This window comes from Dasypus novemcinctus, chromosome 10, assembly GCF_030445035.2.
Source record: "Dasypus novemcinctus isolate mDasNov1 chromosome 10, mDasNov1.1.hap2, whole genome shotgun sequence".
In the NCBI taxonomy this organism is placed as follows: domain Eukaryota; kingdom Metazoa; phylum Chordata; class Mammalia; order Cingulata; family Dasypodidae; genus Dasypus; species Dasypus novemcinctus.
Genome location: NC_080682.1, coordinates 50,914,741 through 50,939,231, shown reverse-complemented (window position 1 = coordinate 50,939,231; position 24,491 = coordinate 50,914,741). Strand labels below are relative to the sequence as shown.

General features: G+C 38.7%; 1 protein-coding gene across 29 annotated transcripts in view; it reads right to left on the bottom strand.

Moving 5' to 3' along the window:
* LRRC4C (leucine rich repeat containing 4C) overlaps positions 1-24,491 on the bottom strand; it is a 1,388,209-nt gene that overhangs the window by 280,370 nt on the left and 1,083,348 nt on the right. For 2 of the 29 annotated variants that reach the window (XM_058305551.1, XM_058305547.1), the window contains exon 1: positions 23,933-24,162. The exons of the other annotated variants lie outside the window; for them this stretch is intronic. The gene's annotated coding sequence lies outside the window, so the exon portion shown is untranslated. Of the gene's footprint in view, positions 1-23,932; positions 24,163-24,491 lie in introns of those variants that run through there. 29 annotated transcript variants of the gene reach the window in all.

The window sequence follows — 24,491 nt, the reverse complement described above, 5'->3', positions numbered from 1 at the left end:
AAAAAGCACATGAAAAAATGCTCCAAATCCCTAGCTATCAGGGAAATGCAAATCAAAACTACAATGAGATACCATCTTACTCCCATAAGATTGGCAGCCATGAAAAAAATAGTAGAATACAAATGCTGGAGAGGATGTGAAGAAAGGGGAACACTCATCCATTGCTGGTGGGAATGCAGAAGGATCCAACCATTCTGGAGGACAGTTTGGCAGTTTCTCAAAAAATTATCCATAGATTTGCCATATGACCCAGCAATACCACTGCTGGGTATATACCCATCAGATCTGAAAACAAGGACACAAACCGATATATGTACACCAATGTTCATAGCAGCATTGTTCACCATCGCCAAAAGTTGGAATCAATCCAAAAGTCCATCAACAGATGAGTGGATCAATAAAATGTGGTATATACACACAATGGAATACTACTCAGCTGTAAGAACCAATACACTACAATCGCACGTGATAACATGGATGAACCTTGAGAATCTTATGTTGAGTGAAGCAACCCAGGCATTGAAGGACAAATACTATATGACCTCAATGATATGAAATAAGTTAACTGCCTCAGAGAGCTAGAGTCTGGAAAAGTGGCTTACTGGAAGTCGGGGGATGGAGGAAGGATGTGAGCTAATGTCTGCAGGGGTGAAATCTGTGATGAGCTGGGGGTAAGTATGAGCACAAAGAAGGGACAAAATGGGGGCAAGGGGTTACCTTCGGGTGGGGTTTTCTGGGTTTGAGGGGGGCTGGGGATGGGAAGAGGGGTAATATGGTCCAAGAAATAGGTGGGAGGGAGGGGCAACATACAAACATGGGAGAGTGCCAGAAGTTCATTGAGAACTAAATGTTGAGTAAAACGTATCAAAGTATAAGTAGGAGGGTTACCTGGTTAGGACGCTCAGGGGGTATGGTCTGATGCGGGACGGACTCCGGAGGGAATAGCTGAAGGCTCATTTTGCCAAGGTGGGTTCTACCATTGGGTGGGGTGGACCCATATCCTGGGGAAGACTAATGCCGTCGAATAGAGAGAACTGTATCTCTCGTGAGAAAGGACGGCTCCCAGGGCATTAGATTGGCAGGCGTTGTGGGCCCTAAGGGGAGGGGAAAATGGACGTGCAATGGATGGAACAAAGGTAAATAAGGGGGCAAAAGAGGAATTATGTGAGAGTACACGAGGATGAATATAAAACAGCTAATATTACACCAAAAACTTATAGGGGACAACAGACTAATAATGAAAACCATAAGACAAAACATAGGATAACTAAAAAATTTAGAAAACTGTACAACCTAAAGTATGGACCCACATAGTAAGCACAAATGTTACCTTGTTTGCAAACTATAGTTTCGGAATCTGTACATCAGTTTCAGGAAATATGATATGAATAAGTTAAAAGATTATTGCTGTGGAAGGGAAAAGGTTTTATGGTGGATCTGGGGAAATACTGTATATTGTATATATGAATTTTGGTGATCTAAGACTCTTCTGAAGCTGACATTATGTTGGGATTCACTTTACGGGAAGTTTTGGATCACAGAGTGTTTCAACAATGGCAGCAGAGGAATACTGATATGGGATGTTATTGACAGGATATATATGGTTGACAGGGAGTTATACAGGGCATATGCCCAGGGTATATGGTAATGTCTATATATACTCATAGTGGAAACAATTAAAAACAACAGCTGGGGGGGTACTGGGCTCCTGGTCGGGGGGTCACGGTTGTGGGCCCTGGGAGAGCAGCGGCAATCCTCCAGGTGCAACGGCAAGAACCAGGAAGGAAGGAGGGCCCAACAGTGGGCTCTTGATACTAATGGCTACACTTTTGAACCTATGCACCTGCAACAAGAACAAGGCCTAGAGTAGCATTGTGCCTGGGGGTTTCCTCCTGACAGCCTTCATGTTACTCAAATGTGGCCACTCTCACAGCCAAACTCAGCGTGTAGATGTGATGCATTCCCCCCAGCGTGGGACACGACACCCGGGGATGAGCCTCCCTGGCACCGAGGGATCACTCCCACATACCAGCTGAAGAAGCAACTAGAAAATGACCTTGAATTAAAGATTCAATGCGGAACAGCAGAATATACCTGTCTACATATAATAACATGACTTCGGGAAGCGGTTTGACCTAATGTAAGGGGGAAATGGAAAGGAGAAATGAGATTATAAGGCTGTGAGTCTCTAAAAAAGAGTCTGGAGGTTGTCAGAAGGAATGTACAACTGAACAGAGTCTAAGAGACAGATAAGGTAGATACAACCCCAGCTATTGGTTCTTTTGGGGGATAAAGAGACCCACGGGTTCTATGGTCATGGCAGAAGGGGTTCACTGCCATGACAGATGGCCCTTCTTTGGAGCTGGTGTTTCTGCGTGATGGAAATGGACTCAGAGGGGATCTCTTTTCACAAGACTTGCATTCTACTTTATTGGAATTGTAGTTGGTGCTGGGTTTAAGATATATGTAGGGGATTTGAATCTCTGGACTGATAATATGACACCCAGGCCCAGAGCCTCAACAGACTTCAGCTCCTACACTTTGACTTATTGGACTTACTCCACTCAGCTAACATGGAGTTGAAGAAGGTCAACCACCACAACATGGAGCCTAGAGTGTCTACAACTAGAAGCGGGAAGAGTGCATCCAGTACCCATGTGGAATCTAAGCCCTCACTTGACATAGGTGTGCAATGGACACAACCAATCCAATGTCCACAGAGAAAATGTGGAATGGGTGTGGGAACGGTAGCCATGGGGGCTGCTGGGTGTGGGGAACGGGAGGAAGAGATGAGATGTGGAGGCGTTTTCGGGACGTGGAGTTGTCCTGGATAGTGCTTCACGGACAATTACGGGACACTGTAGATCCCCCCAGGGCCCACTGGATGGAACGTGAGAGAGTCTGGGCTATGATGTGGACCATTGACTATGGGGTGCAGTGATGCTCAGAGATGAACTTACCAGGTGCAATGGATGTATCACGATGATGGGAGAGAGTGTTGCTGTGGGGGGAGTGGGGGGCGGGGGTGGTGGGGTTGAATGGGACCTCATATATATTTTTTAATGTAATTAAAAAAAATAATAATAAATAAATATTAAAAAAAAGTAATATATATTTCAGGACCCCAAATTAAGCTAAACAGTATATAAAATAATGCAAATTATAAAAAAAAAAAAGAAGTCATAATGGCAATTTCAAGTTGAAGCGGCTTTCTCTGTGAATCCAGTTTTCACTGCTAATAAAGTGAAAATTTCATGTCATATGAACATGAGCTGGAGGAACTGAGGTGTTTAGTCTATAAGACAAGAAAACACCCAGAAGGGGCATTTCATCACTTTGAATAGACAACAAACTCACATATGGAAGAGATTTTAGACTTTCAAAAAAATATGGTTACAAAGAATAAAATTAAGCCAAGTGGTGGGAATTCCAAGAAAACGTCTAGCTCATTTCAAGGAATAATTTTTAATTGTTCAAACTGTCTGTAGAAGCACTGTATCCAAATTTCCTGCATCTTCACAGAGAACAGAATATGTCTGGTATGTCTCCCTCAATAGGTGAAAGAAAGCTCCTTGAAGGGACAAAACTATGTTAATTCACCTCAAGATTCCTTCAGACATAGCAGAGTGTCCAGCAACAGTAGACTCACACTAACAATCCGTGACAGAGGACATGAGCAGAGTTTTCTCTATCGCTGGGAAGCTGTTGTAGCATGGGCTGCAAAATCACTCAGCGCCAAAACTGGAGAGGGGACTCTTCCTCCAAGACCAAAATAAGATCGATATCCAGCAAATACTTCACCAAGTTTTCCAAGCAGTTTTGTGCTCCTAGTTATTTTTATATTATAATATATTTAGAGTATATGTGTTTATAGCTACTTAAAGCAATTATTAGATTTTACTATAGTTTATCTGACCATGTCATTTTCTAGGTCAGAATTCTTTAGTTTCTCCTCATTACTCACTGGATCAAAGCCAATTCCATTAATAATTGGATGTGTTCTCTACTTCTCCAGATCCATCTCCTGCCATTCATCTATCACTCCACCTTAACTGATTAACTTTCAGACCCTCTAGGAATCCTAACTTGTTAAACAGTTTCACACTTTCTGGCCATCATGCTTTGACACATGCTACTTTAACTGATAAGAATAAGCATTGCTTTCCCAGTTTCCTATTTATAATTTAGGTCTTGGTTTGGATAGCCCTTCATGCTCAACTCTTCACTGATTCTAAGTCTGGATTAGGACCCCTGACAACACCCTATCACTCCCCATTTGTAACAGTAATTCCCCTATTGTAGTTTGGGGCTTTTATTTTTATTTTTTTATATATTTTATGTCTTTATTTTTTTAATGTTTTTTTAAAGATTTATTTATTTCTATCCCCTCCCCCTGCCCCAGTTCTCTGTTCTCTGTGTCCACTTGCTGCATCTTCTTTGTCTGCTTCTTTTGTTGTCAGCGGCACAGGAATCTGTGTTTCTTTTTGTTGCGTTATCTTGTTGTGTCAGCTCTCCGTGTGTGAGGCGCCATTCCTGGGCAGGCTGTACTTTCCTTCGTGCTGGGTGGCTCTCTTTATGGGGTGCACTCCTTGTGCGTGGGGCTCCCCTACCCGGGGGACACCCCTGCGTGGCAACGCACTCCTTGCTTGCATCAGCACTGCACATGGGCCAGCTCCACATGGGTCAAGGAGGCCAAGGAGACCTGGGGTTTGAACTGTGGACCTCCCATGTGGTAGACGGATGCCCTAACCACTGGGCCAAGTCCACCACCTATTTTTTTAATGTTACATTAAAAAAATATGAGGTCCTCATATATCCCCCACCCCCCTCACCCTACTCCTTCCCCCATAACAACAACCTCCTCCATCATCATGAGACATTCATTGCATTTGGTGAATACATCTCTGAGCACCACTGCATCTCATGGTCAATGGTCCACATCATAGCCCACACTCTCCCACAGTCCACCCAGTGGGCCATGGGAGGACATACAATGTCCAGTAACTGTCCTTGCAGCACCACCCAGGACAACTCCATGTCCTGAAAATGCCCCTACATCACATCTCTTCCTCCCACTCCCTACCCCCAGCAGCCACCACAGCCACTTTCTCGGCACCAATGCCACATTTGATTACTAATCACAGTAGTTCATGAACAGAATATCAGTAAGTCCACCCTAATCCATACTCTATTCTTCCATCCTGTGGAACTTAGAATGGCTGTGTCCACGCCACATCTATATCAAGAGGGGGCTTAGATTCCACATGGATGTTGAATGCAATTCTCCTGCTTTCAGTTGTAGGTACCCTCGGCTCCCTGGTGTGGTGTGGCAGTTGACCTTCCTCACCTGAGTGGGGTAAGGCCAATAAACATGAGTGTAGGAGTTGCAAGTCTGTTGAGGCTCAGGGCCTGGCTATCACATGGTCAGTCCAGAAATTCAGGTCCCCTGGGTATACATTAAACCAGTTTGGGGCTTTTAATAGTCTCTCTCCCTTACTGAACTACAAGGATACAAGGATAAGTATCACGTCCATCCTTTTTAATTTTATATCCCCGTTACTTAGCAAAGCAAGTGCTCAATCAATATTTGTTAAATGAATGGCCAATTGTTAGCTTTTTGCAAGTCTGTTCTACTTCATGAATCAGTGAGCTCCTAGAAGCCTGAGTAGGTATTTTATCTTTAGTCCTCTTGCTCTATAACAGGGAGCAATCTATGTGATAAATACAGTTAGATTGAATTACTTTTTAAATATTGTTATTTTAATGATATATTTCTTATGGCATGGCATTAGTATACAATCTTTTCCTCCCTCCCTTTCTCTGTTTCTCTCTCTCTCTCTTACCTTGCTGTAAGCATCTGCTTTGCTTTGAGAACATGGTACAGACAGACCGGGCATTCACCTGAAATGTTACATTGACGAAGCAGTCTGTCATCCTGCCTCTACTCTGAATTCACTAATAGATATGCAGGATGTGGTCCATGGAACCATGTTGTTTATTTTGGCTATCACTTACCCTTTGAGTACCTTTGGTAATTGGCTGTGTTGACAGAAGCAGCCAACATTTCATATTAGAGGTTCCAGTGGGTGCATCATGTGTTGATTGCTTTCTCTGTCAATTCATTCTGGTTGCCCAGTAATGAGATAAAAATGAAACTATCACAAATCTGTAGCTCATCAAATCTAAAGCAAGAGAGACAGTCCATTTCTACTGACTGGGGAATATTTCACATGGGTGTTTTACTCTCTATAGTCTAATGTACATGAACAATTTTTCAGCAAGAAGGGGAAAATAATGAAAAGGATGTGCAATGTCCTTCTGTATATGAGGATACTATGTACAAATTCACAATCTGATACCTCATAAGGAACCATAGCCAATGCCTCGTGTATGTGCTATTTGTTAGATTTGGTATCTGAATCAGTCTGTATCATGTTTCTGCTGAAATAAGCTATAGCCTTAAGCTGAAGAGGAGGGGCCCTGAAAAAAAACATGAAAAATGGGTAGAGAGTTTGAAGGAAAGGTAAATATAGTCAACTAAAGATAAGTGCTATAGTTTCTGTAGTCTTAAGCTGAAGAGGAGGAAGCCGAGGCCTGAATAAAACATGGAAAAATGGGTAGGGAGTTTGAAGGAAAGTTAAATGTAGTCAACTAAATATAAGTGCTGTAGTTTCAGTGCCTTTGGGATTTAACAATATTTTGCTGAAACTTCAGATAACCCTTGAGAAGAGGAGAAAACTGAACAGAAATCGGGTGCAAAGACATCCAATATGAAAGGAGTCTTTCTTTGCAAGACTTCGATAACAAACTGGATTCCAGTACGTATTTATACCATGGCCTTCTTGTCTCCATCTGCCAGCATAAACAAAGGTTGGAAACACAGAATTCCAATTGCTTGTGAAATATTTGTTATAGAACATTTCAATAACAAGCTCATATTTTTGCAGACAGTATACAATTATTTGCTGTTTTAAAAATTATATATTTGGCCTTCATGACAGGGTCATGTAAAGTTGGCCAGACATATATTTTATTCCCATTTTAGCGATGTTTACCCAAGCTTCTTACCTATTATAGACAATTGACCCATTCTGCAGATAGAAACGAGATGACCCCAGTTAGGCTGATTTTTTTGGTTGAAGTTGAACTTGGGTGTGACTTACAATTTGTATGATTTTCTCACTGTACAGACCTAGGTCAACCTGCCAACATTTTCTGGGTTTTATTTTTTTTCTACAAAAGAAGTGATTTGAATAAGATTATTTACATTGTCTCTTCTAGCTCTAACATCATACCGTGTAATTCTATATAGTCCCTTGACTTGTGGGGCCTAGGGTAAACCAAGTGATTTTGCTGATGTGTGTTTCATGGTAGCTGATGTTGTATTTATGCAGATATTAAAATGCCAATATAAACTAAGATAGTAGTCAAAGATTTATAGTAAAGTTTACTAAAGAGGCCCTAAATTACAACTTTGAAAATGATTATTTTTATGTGCTTTCTCAAGTCATGATGAATAGGAAAGAACATGTTTCAAACTGTCATTCATCTAGTTTTTAAAAATTGAAAGTAATTCAGTATAAGATTATTTAGGTTCTGAGTAATGCTGAAGTACTAATTTTTATGACAAAATGAACATTAACATAAGGGTAATGTGGTGCATCACAATAGGATAATCAGTGCCAAATTGCAGAATCACAGATCAATAGAACAGAAAAACCCAACAGAATAAAGACTTCATTTTAGTTGCTGTTTCTTTCCCCCTGTTGTTTAAATAAACCAGTTCACACAGTCCAAGTTTCAGAGATGACCTTTTGTTTATAATATCAGAAACAAATACCAATCAATTAGTATCATAATCTTCAAGAGGAAAAGAACATTGGAGATGATCGGGCTCAATCTCTATGGAGGCAAAAAATAAAGACTGGAGAGGTGAAGTGATACTCAAAATTATAAGAGTTGATTCCCAGAAAGAAATTCTAGTCTCCCTGTTTCTGAAATTCAAGTCCAGTGTAATTTTCTGCTACATTCTGCATGTTCCAATATCAGTGTGCCGGATTTCTTGCAATAGTGATCCCCAAGATTTTCAGGTCTTTTTCACACTGGCCATGACCATGTGCTTTATTTTACTCAATGAGAACAAAGCATGAATGACTTTAAAAGTGCTTGTGCTTTGGGACATTCCCATTCTTGCCACTCAGAACCTCATCACACTGTGAATAAACCCACACTAACCTTCTGGATGAGGTGAGAATTACAACGAGGTGTTTTCATCACACCAGTTCACAAACAATGACCTACAGAAGCCTGGCTGAAATGTACAAGGAAATCTGGCTGAGATTCGCAGAATATGGCTTAGCTGAGTCATGCCCAAATTGCTGACCCAAAGCATCATGAGCTAAATAAATAGTTTTTTGAGCCTGTTGATTTTGTGGTGATCTCTAAAAAAAGTGAAAAATCTACTGATATGAACAGTGAACGACACCATTCACCCAATTGCCAAGCCAGGCATCATGAATCTTCTCTCCCTCATTACCACCCTCCACATCAAATTATGTGCCCAGTCCCACAAATCCTGCCCCATAAATGTCTAACCATGCCTTATAAATTAACTCTTCCACTTCTCCTAATTCCTCTGCCTCTGTGCTAGTTCATGCCCCCATTATCCCTGCCTGAATTTCTGTAAGAGCCTCCTGTCTGGTATTTCTTCCATCTCTGCTGATCTTCAATTCATCCTTTACTATGTAGTCAAGTATATTTTCAGCAGTTCATATCTGACAATAGCATTCCCTTGTTTCAAATTTCAATGGCTTTCCATCATCCTTAAAATAAGATTCAGACTCTTTAACATGATGAGCCACAGATTCTTTTGTTTTCTTGTTAGTAATAGGATCTCCCATTCCAAAATTTAAGTTAGCAGGCTTTTGAATACAAAACTAGAGATGACATTTACAAGGTGGTCCCTCATGTGTCTGAGCTCTTAACTATGAAATTTGTGTAACTTCATGCAGGTTCCTGAAAAGGAAATTGCTTGTTCTCCACTTCCTCCTTCCTATAGGTTGGAAAAGATGTGGTGCTGGGGAGCTGACTTAGACCATACAACCTTGTGAACATCAGCCTAGGGAATGAGGGAGCAAATATGGAAGGAATAGGGTCCCTGGATGATATGAGAGAACAGATCTGCCCACCTATGCTAGACCACTCACCATTCTCTGTATGGTTACATGAAAGAAAATTAAGTTTCTTATTTGAGATACTGTATTTAGGTTCCTTTTGTTGTTGCTACTGTTGTTTATCATTTTCTTATCCTGTAGCTTAATTAGTATACATGACTTCCATGGATACCTTGAGTATGGCTCCTGTTACAGTTCTGGTCCCATATTTTTCAGATCTTTTCACTCTCTTATGCTAGAGTGAACTGCTGTTCATGTTCTATATGATTCTACCAAAATATCCTATACAGCCTTTGCTCCACATCACTGCTTTGCTATCATCTTTCTCCTTCTTCACCTGTCTAAAGGCTACTCATTCTTTAAACGGCCTAAGCTTGGATAAAATTTCTCCCATTAACCTTCCTTTTTCTCTCCCAAACATGAGCTAATTTTTTCCTACCATATACAACCATAACTATCATATTTAACTCTATTGAGGTGCAGATCACATTTTCCTACAGTAGTTGAATGGTTGTCTTTCTGATTAAATGATAATTTCAGTGACTCTAAAGAGTGTTTGTCATTCACCATTATGCCTCAAATAATAGTGTGGTGCCTGGCATGTATTGGGAATTTAAACATATTCATTTCATAAGTTAATTCAAAAGCATGGGAGAAAAGACTGAAAGGAAATATATTTTAAAAATAAATAGTAATTATTTCTGGGCAGAGAGATTATAAATTTGTTTTTTACTTTGCTGATTTTGATATTTTGCAGTCTCTGGAGTGTGCATATGTTAGTTTTCTAATCACAAAACAAAATATGACAAAGTATATATTTTAAATCTGTACTGGAAACAAAAGCTTGTTTCTACTCTTCATTTTCATGCAACCAAGAATATAAATATTGACTGTATAAAATTAGTATTACTTGCCTGCTTATTAGTCTAGACAAAGACTGTATACGAAGGCTGGCAACAAGGAAATAAGAATTATTGTAATTGACCAATTGTGAGGTTCTGTCCCCAGACAGGTGAAGAAAATTAGTATGACCTGCTCCCCTCACTTCCTAAGACACATTGTGTTTAATAAGGGATACACTGAGGTTGATAAATGTGGACTAAATATATTCCCTTGGTGCTTGTTTGCAAAGGCTTATATTCCCTGCCTACCACCTTTTCATAAAAGCTTTGAGGATTAGGACTGTTTTGCAACTGAAATTTTAGTCTCTGGAGAAGCTGTGGGGAATTTAATGCGGTAGTCACAAAGGACACCGGCATAGGATTGGATTTATGATCTAAAAAGTGAAGACTACCCCATTTCTCCTGTCCTACAGGACAACTCTGTGAATGTGCAGGTCATGTGGATTTGAGAAAGTAGAGCATCTATTTAAGTTTCCAAGTTGGTAAAACAAATACCATGCATGTAATTACAATTACAACCTTGGCCAACTTTATCTTTTTTAAAATCAAGTTGCAAATTAATTTATTTACACACTACCTAATTTTGTTGGTAAAACAAAAACATGCTATAGTTTGGCTTTAACAGAGGGAATCATTGGCTCCCGGTTTTGAGGCTAGGAGGTCAAAAAGGAGATGCTTTCTCCCAGAAGGCTGTAGTGTTCTGAGGTAGCTGATCCTTGTAGCTTAATTTGTATAATTAAGCTTTTATGTCACATGGCAGTGGGTTATGGCAGCCTCTCCTACTCTCTGTGTTCCCTTCTTATACAGCTTGGGGCTAATCCCTTTTGCTTTTTATCTTTTAGTCTGACTTTCACTCTGTTTATAAAGGACAACAGTGATCCGGGTTAAAGCCCAACCTGATAAATTTGAGCCACATCTTAACTGAAATAACATCTTGAAGCAATCTTTTTTACAACAGGTCCACACCCACCGAACAGATTAAGTTTAAGAACTGGTTTTTCTGGGATACATAGCTTCAAGCTAACACAGCACCCATTGGAAATATTCGTTCCTCATACACTGAGCTAAACGAGTTCAAAGTTGTTTTTTCTTTCAGCAGCTGCAAAATAGTCTCCAGGTTTTTCGTTTTTCCTTTTTTGTTCTTGAATTAGGTTGATTTGATTGATTTAAGTTTGAATGCATTCAGTTATGAATTTCTCATTGCTAAACTCATTCTTTAGGAAGGTAAAGTTTCAGTGCATGGGATCAAAGGAAGTCTCCCTGAAAACCATCAGTTTAATGAGGACTGGTCATTCATTCTAATGGGTTTTCCTCATCTTCTCCTGGAATGAGGAAAAATTTCATGGATGCGTTATATACAGAGAAAAGACTGGGCTAAGGCAATGGCAGAAATTAATCTTCTGCTCTAGTTTCAACTCCCTACATCATTCAAACCAACAACAACACAAAATTAATAGCTTGTCATCCTTTTGTATTTAACCTTGAAATATGGTTGGGCAATTTAAACAAATTCAACCCACAAATTCAATCAGTATAAAGAATCCATTAGTGATTGAGGCCAATTTATTGACCAAAGAAATGTAAACTCAGTGTGACAGCATCACCCATTCTATATATATAACTCAGCTGAAGAGCATTAAAGGAACTGGCATAGAGGATGAAAGCTTTGGGGGGTATTTATTAAAAGTACAGTTTAAAATATTAATTTTCAATTTATTTTCAATCACTGGTTATATACTCAGATCTAATGCAAATAATTCACTGTTGGTACATTGATAGGCAAAGGATTACATTTTTTTTTTAACAATCTACTACTTACATTTGCATGCCTTTGTGTTAGATATACTAACATATTCTAACACAAAAATAGAAAGAAATGCAAATCAGTCAGATTTGCTATTCCTACAGAAGCCCTTCAATGGCTATTTTAGATATATTAAGTTGACTATTTCTATCACAGAAGTCAGAACCTGATAACAAAACAAAAACATGGGTTTTGGGGACAGAAAGGAGCTATTACACATTCAATTAAAATACACATCTAGTGCCTAAATTCCCTCTTCAAAAGTAGACGTTTTATCTCCGATCAGGTAAGGAAACTTACTAGTTTTAAAAGTAGTTTATTTCAACCTTGGCCAACTTTATCTTTTTTTAAATCAAGTTGCAAATTAATTTATTTACATGCTACCTAATTGAAACTCCAAAGCAAAACAAACAAACAAACAAAAAAATGCCCTTATAATGAAACTATAAATATCCAAAATTTTAAATGAGGACGTAGAGTAAGTGATTTTCCTAAAAGCCAAAATTAATAAATGCAGAGCAAGCTCAGCCAGCTATGGCCCATGAGTCACCTGTTTTTATACGGCAAAAAATGGCTTTGCATTTTTAATTTGTTGTAAAAAATTCTAAAGGAAAAAATATTTCATGACCGAAAATTATTACATTCAAATTTCAGCATCCTTAAATGATATTTTACAGTAACACAGACACACCCAATCACGTACATATTGTTTACAGCTTCTATTGTACTATAATGAAAAAGTTGAGTAGTTGTGACAGAGACAAATGTAAAATATTTGCTGTCTGGCTTTTCCCAGAACAAATTTTCTGATCCCTGATCTAGGAAACTTTTGTTCAATAGAAATGTAATGTAAAACACTTGTGTACTTCAAATTTACTAGTAGCCAGTTTAAAAATGTAAAAGGAGCAGGTAAAATTAATTTCAATAATATATATTCTTTCCTGCAAAATATCCAAAACATAAGACATCAAAGCATAATCAATATTAAAAAGTTGTAAGTGCATTGTTTTGCATTTTTTACAGCTTCTCTCAATGTGGCTTAGCCACATTAGTACTTAATAACCACCTGAAGCTAACAGCTGCAGTAGTGAACAGGACAGGTCAAGAAATAGGTCTTGTCATGTTTAATAAGTTCTTCCTGCACTAAACAACAGGTTCATCTTTTACTGAGTTCATGCTTTCTGCACTGCTATATTTTAGTCACCCTTTTCCTGCTTGTTGAAGGACTAGGTCACAGGTGGCTTGCTGGGGGTGGATGTGCAGGGTGTTAGGGTAGAGGACTGAGGTACTGCTCAGTGTGGTTGTGGTTGGGGATACTGGGGGAATATGCTGGAAGTCACATTTTGGTGGAGTATCTAAGTCTAATTCAAAACTATTCAATGATTAGATAGTGGCCCCAAGTCCAAAGAGTCAGATGGAGTTTGGGAGTCCCTAGTGTCAAAATTGGGTAGAATGAGGAAAAAAAGATTAGGAAATGTATTTATAAAAAAAATAAAACAAAACAAAAAATCAAAAATCAATAGACTGACCTGGGGGAGCTCTACCCCTCACTCTCTCATGGTTGCTTTCAATTCCCATCAAATTTTACTGTCTTGGTTCCCTTTATCATGGCTTTTGTTTCATCCTAATGTAACACCTTAAACTTCTTTAACTCCTCCTTCAACAGCAGAGCCTAAATTTGTTCCCTAATATGGTCACTTCCTTTGAGTGGGCACTTGTCTACTTCTACCCCGGGTAAAGTTCTAAATTCTGAACTGAATCTAGTAATCCAGGCATTGCCTTTTCATGGCAGAGTAGGAGGAAATGTCATTTCTTTTGCTCTAGAGATAATCTTCCTGTTAATGTACTTTAAGTCAAATTAGCTTTCTTGGCAGCTACATCTCACAGTTGATTCTTCTTATACTCATGGGAAAAGGAAGACCTCTGTCTTCTTTTAACATATTGCAATTAAAGTCATGCAAGCTCTTCTTAAACTTTAGTAGGGCCTCTTCTTTCCTTCCTTACTTCTGTGTCATGATCTAGAAGCTCTGCTCACATGGGACACTGGTGTCTGACAAAAACAGCATGATAGAATTCTCCAATGACAATAAAAGAATGTTAGACTTTCCAATTTGTAGGAAAAAAGAGAGAAATTGATTGATAATAGTGTCTTAAGTTTACATTATTTTACTATATATTTCTCTGTATTTTTGTCATTAATAAACATCTTGAGCATTAAAAGAAAATGTGTAGCAAAAATTGTTACCGGAAAAAATTAGAAAAGTCACTCATACTTAGTTCAAACACTTTTATCTTTTGGTGTACTTGTGTTCAAAGAACTTGAGTTTTAAATTTACACCTTTATGTTTCATGGTAGTAAAGTTGTTCCCAAGTTTTAAGATGAAATTAAACATATCAAAAATGTATATCAGGGGCTGAAAGCAAGGTGGTGACAGAGTAGGGAGTTCCAAGAGTCAGCTCATCCTCCAGGACAGCTAGTCATCAGTCAGGAGTTCTCTAATCCACCTGTTTAGGGGACTCCAGAGACCAGAAGAATTCTGCACGCCATCCAGGGTAAACTAGGAGAAGGAGACTGACAATCTGCAGTGAAGAATCGTGTGTAGATCCATCCATACTGTGGAGGCTGGTACCCATCCCCTGTTTCCCCCCAGTGTAGTGGACCACCTCAGGACCACTTGCTGGTTGGAACCACTAGATTGGAAGTTTTATCTACCCAAACCAGGGGAGAGGGACACAGCTGGATACAAACTACAGCTATTGATAAGCAAATTTCCCCAGCTAGATTCCAATTCTGAGCAGGGCCAAATTTAAAAAATGCCAAAGTCTGAGAGAAGCCAGCAGTCTCCAGTTTATCTATGCCCTCAGCAGGAATGGAAGCAGGGTCCATTGAAAAACATAGTGACTTCAGCAACAACGCCTTTCCCAGTGGGGAGAAAGAGGGCTGAACTTTGAGAAGTTACTTGTGGAAACAACCAACACAGAAAGACATCCCCGGCCATGCCTCTGACCCCAGCCCTGGCAGAAGAGGAAGGGCAATGAGGTCAGTTTCCCTACCAGCCCAGATCAGAAGACAGACAGTAGGCCCCTGTTCCAGAACCACTCCAGGTTGCGGAGGGAGTGTGATATAATTTGAGCACTTTCTTGGAGAGACATAGGCAGCTTAAACCTGTCTAGCTCATAAAGGTGTCTCCAGCCATGGCTCTGACCCTGCTCCCTGCAGGAGAGGAAGGTGGGAGGGTTTGTTCTGTTTCTGTTTTTGGCAAACAGGCAGCCCTGTTTGTCACAGGGTTGCTGATGCAAAGTTATCAGTGATGGGTTGGCTTTTATAAAGGGGACGTATTTGTGGTAAAAATGTAACAGTTCTGAGGCCTTGAAATGTTCAAATCAAGACATCACAGATGCTTTCTCAGCAATATCAGCTACTGTTGATGGTGGTGCCCTGACACGTGGTGATGAGTCATATGGCAGGGCTCCTCTCCTCAGCCTTGAGCTGCTCCGTGGGCCCAGCCCCTCGGGGATTCTTTCCATGCCTCTGTACTCTGCTGGTTCCAGACTTTGGGACCTCTCTCAGCCTTTTGGGGTTTCTCTAATTTCCTGCAGTCCTTTCTTTCACATGGTAGGAGCAATATGGCAGCTTCCTTTCTCTCTGTCTCTGTCTCTCTTTGTCTCTGTTTATATCAGATCCAGCAAGAGGGCAGAGACCCAAGTTGATTCATACCTCACTGATATAGTCCAATCAAAAGTCCTAAATTGATCTTATTAAATAATCTACTCAAAGGCCTCTTAAGTGAATTTAATGCAATCAAAGCGTCCCACAACCACAGGAATGGATTTATTTAAGAACACAATCTTTTCTGGGATTCCCAAAATTCAAACTGTTACACTCCACCCTCTGAATCTCAAAAAGATATATTCTTTTCACATGCAAAATATATTAATTGCATCACATTATTCCAAAAACCTTAAATCATTTCAGTAGTAATGCTAATTTTTTAAAAATCTCATAAAAATCAGTTTTGAAAATTCAGTCTGGCTTGGGTCAGAATTTCCCTATGGCTGTAGATCTGTTATCTGCTTCTAATATACAAAGGAGGGAAAGTTATAGTTGCATTACCATAAGGAAAAATTGGCAGGGAAACAGGAATCATGCACCCAAACAGTTCCTAAAACCAGCAGTCTATACTCCATTAGATTTCAACCTCTGAGAATAATCTATAGAAAGATAGTTTCATCTTCTCAGGGCCTCATGTGGCTTCCAAGGGCTTGCCCAGCAGTCAAGTTCTCAGTTCCACCTTTCATCAAGCATCTGGGTTGTGGTGAGCCCTAGACCACCTCATCCTCCAAGAATATTGGGGTGATGGTTATAATTTCCCCAATCTCTCGGTCACAGTCTCAACCCCCTTTGTACAGTGTGGTGGTGGCAACGTTCCCCCTAATCCCTGGCATATAGGCCCAAACCCTTCACAACAGTAGGGTAGGGATCTAACACCCTCTAATCTTTGGGGAATGTGCTCCACCTTTCCTGTAGCCCAGGATTGCTAAATACTTCCTGAAAAATAGTCTGGAAGATCCATCCTTTTCAAATGCTAAGGCAAACTCACCCTTTTCACACACATGTGTGGCATTCCTCACTCAGCCCAAGAATATGTCTTAAATCCAGACCAGTTTCCTTGGTTTTCTTCCTGAAGCCATTTTTACTTTAATCTCTCCCTTTTATGTCTCTTTTAGTCCAGGCTGACAGTGGTTTCATTCATACAGATCTTTCAAAAAGATTGTTGATTTAGTATGCAGGACATGGGGATCCAAACTATCAAACAATAAGACTTTCTACAAGTCCTTCCTGTCTTACAAGGAAATGGCTGGCTAGTTCCAAGTTTATTTAAGTCCTCACCTAGAGGACTTGTTTCCCAGAAGCTTGAAATTTCCCAAATCATCAACTTCTGTTTTTTTTTTTGTGTGTGTGTGTGTATAACAATTTAGTTCTCAGCTTATCTCTCTCCTCTCACATTTTGCAATAAGCTGCAGGGAGAAATTTACTTTTAGTTTACTTTGGAAATCTCATCAGTTAAATGTCCAACCTCATTATTTTCTAATTCTGCCTTCCATCTAACACCAGATGTCAATTTTGCCAAGTTCTCTGCAGCTTTAAAACAGAATCACTTTCCTCCAATTTTCAATAATAGTTCCATCATTTCCTTCCAAGTCCTCATCAGAAATAAGTTTAGAGCCCATATTCCTACCAGCAGTCTCTTCAAAGCAATCTAGGCCTTTTCTGTCATCTCACAGTTCCTCCAAATAATATCTTTTACCCACTTATAAAGCTTTTCCAATATTTTTGGCAATGGCAAGCAGCATGAACCCCACTCCTGGTACCAATTTCTGTCTTAGTTTGCCAAAGAGCTGCTGATGCAAGGTACTAGAAATGTGTTGGCTTTTATAAAGAGAATTTATTTGAGGTAGAAGCTTACAGTTCTGAAGCCCTGAAATGCCCAAGTCAAGGCTCCATCACAGATGATTCCTCACCAAAGTCATCTACTGTTGATCCAGGGAAGGATTAGTTTAAGAACATAATTTATTTTTGGAATTCACAAAATTCAAACTGTAACACACATGAACAGGTTAAATCTACCCAGCCCCCAAAGCAAATGGCAGCCTCTGTTGTAAACCTGCCATGGCAGAGGGGTACCTGGAGTGGATTTAGAGATACAGTGGTTTCTTGGAGAGGTAGGGAACAGCTTGATGAAGGGTGGCTCTCCCCCAAAATAAGGGGATGGCAAGGCCCAGTGAAGGTTGTGACAGTTGATTAGTGAACACAGATCAAAAGGGCTGGGATCTTTGCAACCATTTTTTCTTGGCAGAATTAGCTGCCTCTGTCCCAATCATGCTCCTGACAGGGACTAAGCCACCTCAGAATTACTGGCATAGTATCTCTAAGGGCTATAAGGAACAGCTAGTCGAAGAACACTATCTTCTGGGCACATTAGGAAACTGCAGATTTAGCGAGCCAGAGAGAAGTTTGGTAGCCTTTCAGGTATCTTCCTCTGGGAAAACTGGAAATGAACACCCCTTTTGTGGGTTCTGGGACCTGTTTTGGAGGGGAAAATGGATTGGGGAAGATGTTTCAAGGGGGACCTTACTATTAGCCCTCCAGGGAATAGCAGCTAGAGGAAATGAAAGGAGTGTTAAAAATATTTAGAAGTAAATAAAAAATAATCAGAACAGATTCATATTCATGGAGAAGGAAGAGGGGAAGGGAATCTTTAGTGCAATTACAAAAATTGTGCAGTATACTCAGAGCAAAAATCAGAAGACTAAGGCTAAGAAAAATCTGATTAATTAACCATGATGTATTATAAAGGTCTAAAATAAGTTGAACTGAGTATCACAGAAGAGAATTAATAACAAATTATTAACAAGAAAACCCTAGGCTGCAGTGAAAACTGTATCCTAGAATAAACATATCAAGAAAATAAGATGCCAAGAAACTAGCAAAAAATTACAAGGCATACTAAGAAACAGGAAGGTATGGCCCAGTCAAAGAAACAAATTAAACCTACAGATGAGTTCCAGGAATTGAAACAACTAACTATAGATATTCAAACAACCCTCCTTAATAAATACAATGAGATGGCTAAAGTGATTAATGTTATTAAGAAAACACTTGCTGAGCATGAAGAAGAATTTGACAGCATGACAAGAAAAATAATAGACCTTATGGGAAAGTAAATCAGTATAAATGAAATTAAAAATACACTGGAGGCATATGACAACATATTTGAAAAAGCAGACGAAATGATTAGCAACCTAGAAGAAGAGTTTCCATAATCAAACTGACAGAAGAACAGATAGAGAGGAAAAAAAAAAAAAAAAGGAAAAAGTTGAGCACGGTTTCAGGGAAATGAATCACAGCATGAGGCAAATAAACATATATGTCATTGGTATCCCAGAGAGAGGAGAGGGGAAAAGGGGAAGAAAGAATATCTGAGGAAACAATGGTTGAAAATTTACCAACTATTTGAAAGACATAGATATTCATGTTCAAAAGTGCAACATACTCCCAACAGAATAATCCCAAACCACCTACTCTGTGACACATAGAAATCAGAATATCAAGTGACAGAGATAAAGAGAGAATTCTGAAAGTAGCAAGAGAAAAAGTGAGTCATCATATACTAGTGACCTCCAATTAGAGTAATTGCTGATTTCTCTTCAGAAACCATGGAATTGAAAAGGCAGTGATATGGTATATTTATGGTAAGGAAAGAGAAAAATTGCCAGCCAAAAATTCTATATCAAGCAAAATTCTCCTTCAAAAATGAGAGAGAGTTTAAGGTACATATAAACAGAAACTGAAAGAGCTCATTAGCAGGAGACCTGCCCTACAAGATATACTGATGGGAGTTCTGCACGTGAAAGGACAAGAAGGAAAGAGAATCTTGGAAGAGAGTCTAGAAATGAAGAATATTAGCATAAGTAACTAAAATATAAAAAAAGTGATATCAATAAGACATGACATATAAAACCAAATGATAAAATGAATGAAGTAAGTACTGCTTTACACAGCAATAACATTGAATGTTAATGGATTAAACTACACAATCAAAAGATACAGACTGGAAGAATGGCTAAAAAAATATGAGCCATCTTCATGCTGTCTATGAGAGACTCACCTTAGACCCAAGTATAAAAATGACTGAGGGTGAAAGACTGGAAAAAGATATTCCGCACATGCAATAACCACCCCCCACCCTCAGAAAAAAGCAGAGGTAGCTATACTAGTATCAGACAAAAAAAAAAAAAAAACAACTTTAAAATCAAAACTGTCATTAGACACAAAGAAGGACATTATATTTCATTAATAAAAATATCAATACACCAAAAATAAATAACTATCATAAATTTCCATGCACCTAACTACGGTGCCCCAAAATACATGAGGCCAATACTGGCAAAACTGATGGTAGAAATAGATGCCTCTTCAATGGCAGTTGGAGACGTCAATGCACCACTCATATCAATAGATAGAACATCTAGATAGAAGATCAATAAAGAAATAGAGAAGCTGAACTATTTGATAAATGAAATAGACCTAACAGACACTTATACAGAACAATGAACCTCAAACAACATAATACACATTCTTCTCAAGTACTCATGAATCAATAAATTTTAAAAGAGTGAAATTATGCACAGTATTTTCTCTGATCAGAATGGAATGAATGAAGCTGGAAATCATTAACAGATGGGGGTCTGGAAAATGCACAAATTAAGGGAGGTTAAGTAACACTCAATCACTGGGTCAAAGAAGAAATTACAAGTGAAATTATTAAATATCTGGAGATGAATGAAAATGAGAATACAATATATTGAAACTAATGGAGTGCAGCACAGGCAGTGCAAAGAGGGAAATTTATAACCCCAAGTGCCCACATAAAAAGGGAAGACAGAGCTAAAATCTAAAACCTAACTACACATCTGGAGGAACTAGAAATAGAACAGCAAAAAAACAAAAACAAAAACAAAAAACCCAGAGAAAGCAGAAGGAAAGAAATAAGAAAGATTAGTGAAGAAATAAATTAAATTGAGACCAGGAGATAATAGGGAATCAACAAAACCCAAAATGGTTCTTTTCTAAGATTAATAAAATTGACAAACCTTTTCCTAGACTGACAAAGGAAAACAGAGAGGATACAAATAAATAAAATCAGAAATAAAAGAGAGGACATTACTACAGACACCATGAAATAAAAGAGATCATAAGAGGACACTATGAACAATTGTACAAAAACAAACCAGACTACTTATACAAGATGGAAAATTTCCTAGAAACATAAGAATGACCTACAGTGACCTAGAAGAAACAGAAGATCTCAACAGAACAATCACAAGAGATTGAAACAATCGTCAAAAACTTCCCCAAAACAGAAAAGCCTAAGGCCAGATGGCTTCACAGGTGAATTCTACCAATCATTCAAAGAAGATTTTATACCAATTCTGCTCAAACTTCTCCAAAAAATGTTTTTGAACAGGGGAGAAAGCTATGAAACTCATTCTATGAAGCCAAAATCACCCTAATAGAAAAGGTATTCAAATAGGAAAGGAAGAAGTAAAACTTTCACTATTTACAGATGATATGATCTTACATCTAGAAAGCCCCCAAAAGTCTGCAACAATGCTACTGGAGTTAATTAATGAGTTCAGCACCATGGCAGGATACAAGATTAACATGCAAAATTCAGTAGCATTTCTGTACACTACTAATGAGCAATCTGAGGAGAAGTCAGAGAAAAAGTCCATTTACAATTGTGACTAAATACTTAGGAGTAAACTTACAATTGTAAGTAAAAATACTTAGGAGTAAACTTAATTAAGGACATAAACAAAACAATGTATATTCAGAAAACTACAAAACATTGCTAAAAGAAATAAAGGAAGACTTAAAGAAATAGAAGGACATACTGTGTTCATGGAATGGGGGACTAAGTATCATTAAGATGTCAGTTCTACCCAAACTGAGAACAGATGCAATGCATTCCCAATCAAAATTCCAACAGCCTATTTTGCAGAAATAGAAAAACATATGCATTAGTTAGCCAAAGGTGTGCTGATGCAAAATACGAGAAATTGGTTGGTTTTTATAAAGGGTATTTATTTGGGGTAGGAATTTATAGATACCAAGCCATAAGTATGAGTTACTTCCATCACCAAAGTCTATTTTCACGTGTTGGAGCAAGATGGGTACTGATGGCTGCGAGGGTTCAGACTTCCTGGGTAAAATTTGAATACCCTGTATTATAATGCTTCAGTCTTGGAATACATGATGCAGTCTTTGTTTTCCCAATTGAACCTGGCTAAATATAGTAACAAAGAAATACACACACACACACAAACACACTCTCAAATAGGATTCTCCCATTCTGGAACCTAACGTATAGACTTTTTTTTTTGCCATATTCTGAGGCTGCTGCTAAACTCTGGGACTTACCTGAGAAGTTCTGGAAGCCAGTTTCCAGAACATGACTATAATACTTGTGCCTCTGGCTCTTTCTCGACTGTCTCTAACAGCAACAACCTTCTGCTTTCTGAGCTCCAGACAAATTAGACCATTTCTGCTTTCAATTCTGTGACCTGCCTCATTCCACATTGACTCTGCAACTTCACATTAACTCTTCCCCTTACCTGGGACTCTTTTGCTCCTGGGCACCCTTCCCATAAATCATCTAACATTCATCCTTGTATTAGCCAAAGGGGTGCTGATGCAAAATACCAGAAATTGGTTGGTTTTTATAAAGGGTATTTATTTGGGGTAGGAGCTTACAGATACCAGATCATAAAGCATAAGTTATTTCCCTCACCAAAGTCTATTTTCATGTGTTGGAGCAAGATGGCTGCTGACATCTGTGAGGGTTCAGGCTTCCTGGGTTCCTACCCTTCAGGGTTTTACTTCTCTCTGGTTCAAGATTCCTTTCTTCCCAGGGCTTACTTCTTCCTGGGCTCAGGGTTTCTCTCTTCCTGGGGCTGGCTTCTCTTTCCTCTGTGTGCTTACTTCCTAGGGCTCCAGCTTAAGGCTTCAGCATCAAACTCCAACATCAAAAATCCTCAACTCTGTCCTTTGCATGCCTTTTATATGTGAATCCCCACCCACCAAAGGATAAGGACTCAACGCCCTAATGATATGGCCCAATCAAAGCCCTAATCATAACTTAATCATGCCCAGGTACAGACCAGATTACAAACATAATCTAATATCTATTTTTGGAATTCATAACCATATCAAACTGCTACAGCCTATTATCAAATTTATTTGGAAGGAAAAGTGTTCCCAAATAGCCATAAGTTCTTTAAAAAGAAAAATGAAGCCAGAGGACTCTCATGTCCTGACTTTAAATTATATTACTTAGCTACAGTGGTAAAATCAGCATGGTACAGGCACGAAGATAGATATATTGACAAATGGAATCAAATTAAGAGTTCAGAAATAGACTCTCATCTATGGTCATCTGATTTTTTTTACAAGGCTGACAGATCCACCTAGTTGGATCAGAACAGCCTATTCAACAAATGGTGCTGGGAAAAGTGAATATTCATATCCAAAAGAAAGTAAGAGGACCCCATCTCATACCTTATATAAAAATTAACTCCAAATGGATCAAAAACCTAAATATAAAATCTAGGTCCATAAAGTTTCTAGAAGAAAATACAACTTCAGGATCTTGTGGTACGAGGTGGTTTCTTAAACATTACATGCAAATCATGAGCAGTGAAAGAAAAAAAGATAAATGGGATATACTCATTATCAAATACTTCTGTGCTTCAAATGACTTTGTCAACAAGGTGAAAAGGCAGCATACTCAATGAAAGAAAATATTTGGTAACCAATATCCAATACAGGTTGAATTTCCAGTATATATAAAGAGATCATGCAACTCAACAACAAAAAGACAAGCAACCCAATTTAAAAAAGGGCAAGAGACTTGAATGGACATTTTACCAGAGAAGAAATACAAATGGCTAGAAAGCACATGAAAAGATGTTCAACATCCCTAGTTATTAGGGAAATACAAATCAAAACTACAATGAGATATCATTTCACACCTTATAGAAAGACCACTACTTAATAAACAACAAAATCACAAGTTTTGGAGAGCTTGTGGAGAAATAGGAATACTCCACTGCTGGTGGGAGTACAGAATGATACAGCCTTTTGTGAAGACAGGTTGGCTATTCCTTGGGAAGCTATGTATTGTACTACCACATGGACGAGCAATCCCACTATTAGGAATATATACAGAAGAATTGAAAGCAGGGAAATAAACTGATATTTACACATCAGTGTTCATAGCAGTGTTATTCACAATTGCCTAAAGATGGAAACAACACAAATGTCCATCAACCAATAAGTGGATGAACAAAACGTGGTATATACATATGATGTGTATTAGTCAGCTAGAGAGGTACTGATGCAAAATTCCAGAAATCAGTTAGTTTTCATAAATGTATTTATTTGGGGTAGAAGCTTACAGTCACAAGGCCATAAAGCATAAACTACTTACCTCACCAAAATCTTGTCATGGTTTGCAGCATATGGGAGCTGGTCTCTGTAAGGGTTCAGCCTTCCTCTTCAGGTTCCATGGTTCCAGCTTCTCTGGCATAAGGCTGTTTACTGTATACTGGTATAAGGCTCATCTCTCTCCTTGGGACTCATTTCTTTCTGGGCTTTGCTCTCTTCACAAGGTCAGATGTAGACTATCAGGCTCATTCTCTTCCTGGGCCTCTGCCATGTCTAATGGAGCCGAATTATTACTTATTTTGGAAAATAAATAGCCAATGTAAAAGTTCATTTTATTAGAAGATTAGAAGGAAAATTAGACTAAAAATTATGCTTTAAAAGTACATAGCCCATCATAGCAAAATAAGTGTTTCTATCACTGGTAGCACAAAGGATAACCAAAGCAAACAAAACAAAACAAAACAAAGTAGTGTGATATGCTTCTATAATTGTATTCTTCTATAATTGTAACCCTGTAAAAGTTTCTCAACCTCAGTAATCCTATTTGACCTGTATAATGGGAGCAATATTGGGACTAATACCTTAGAGTTCTTGTGAGGATT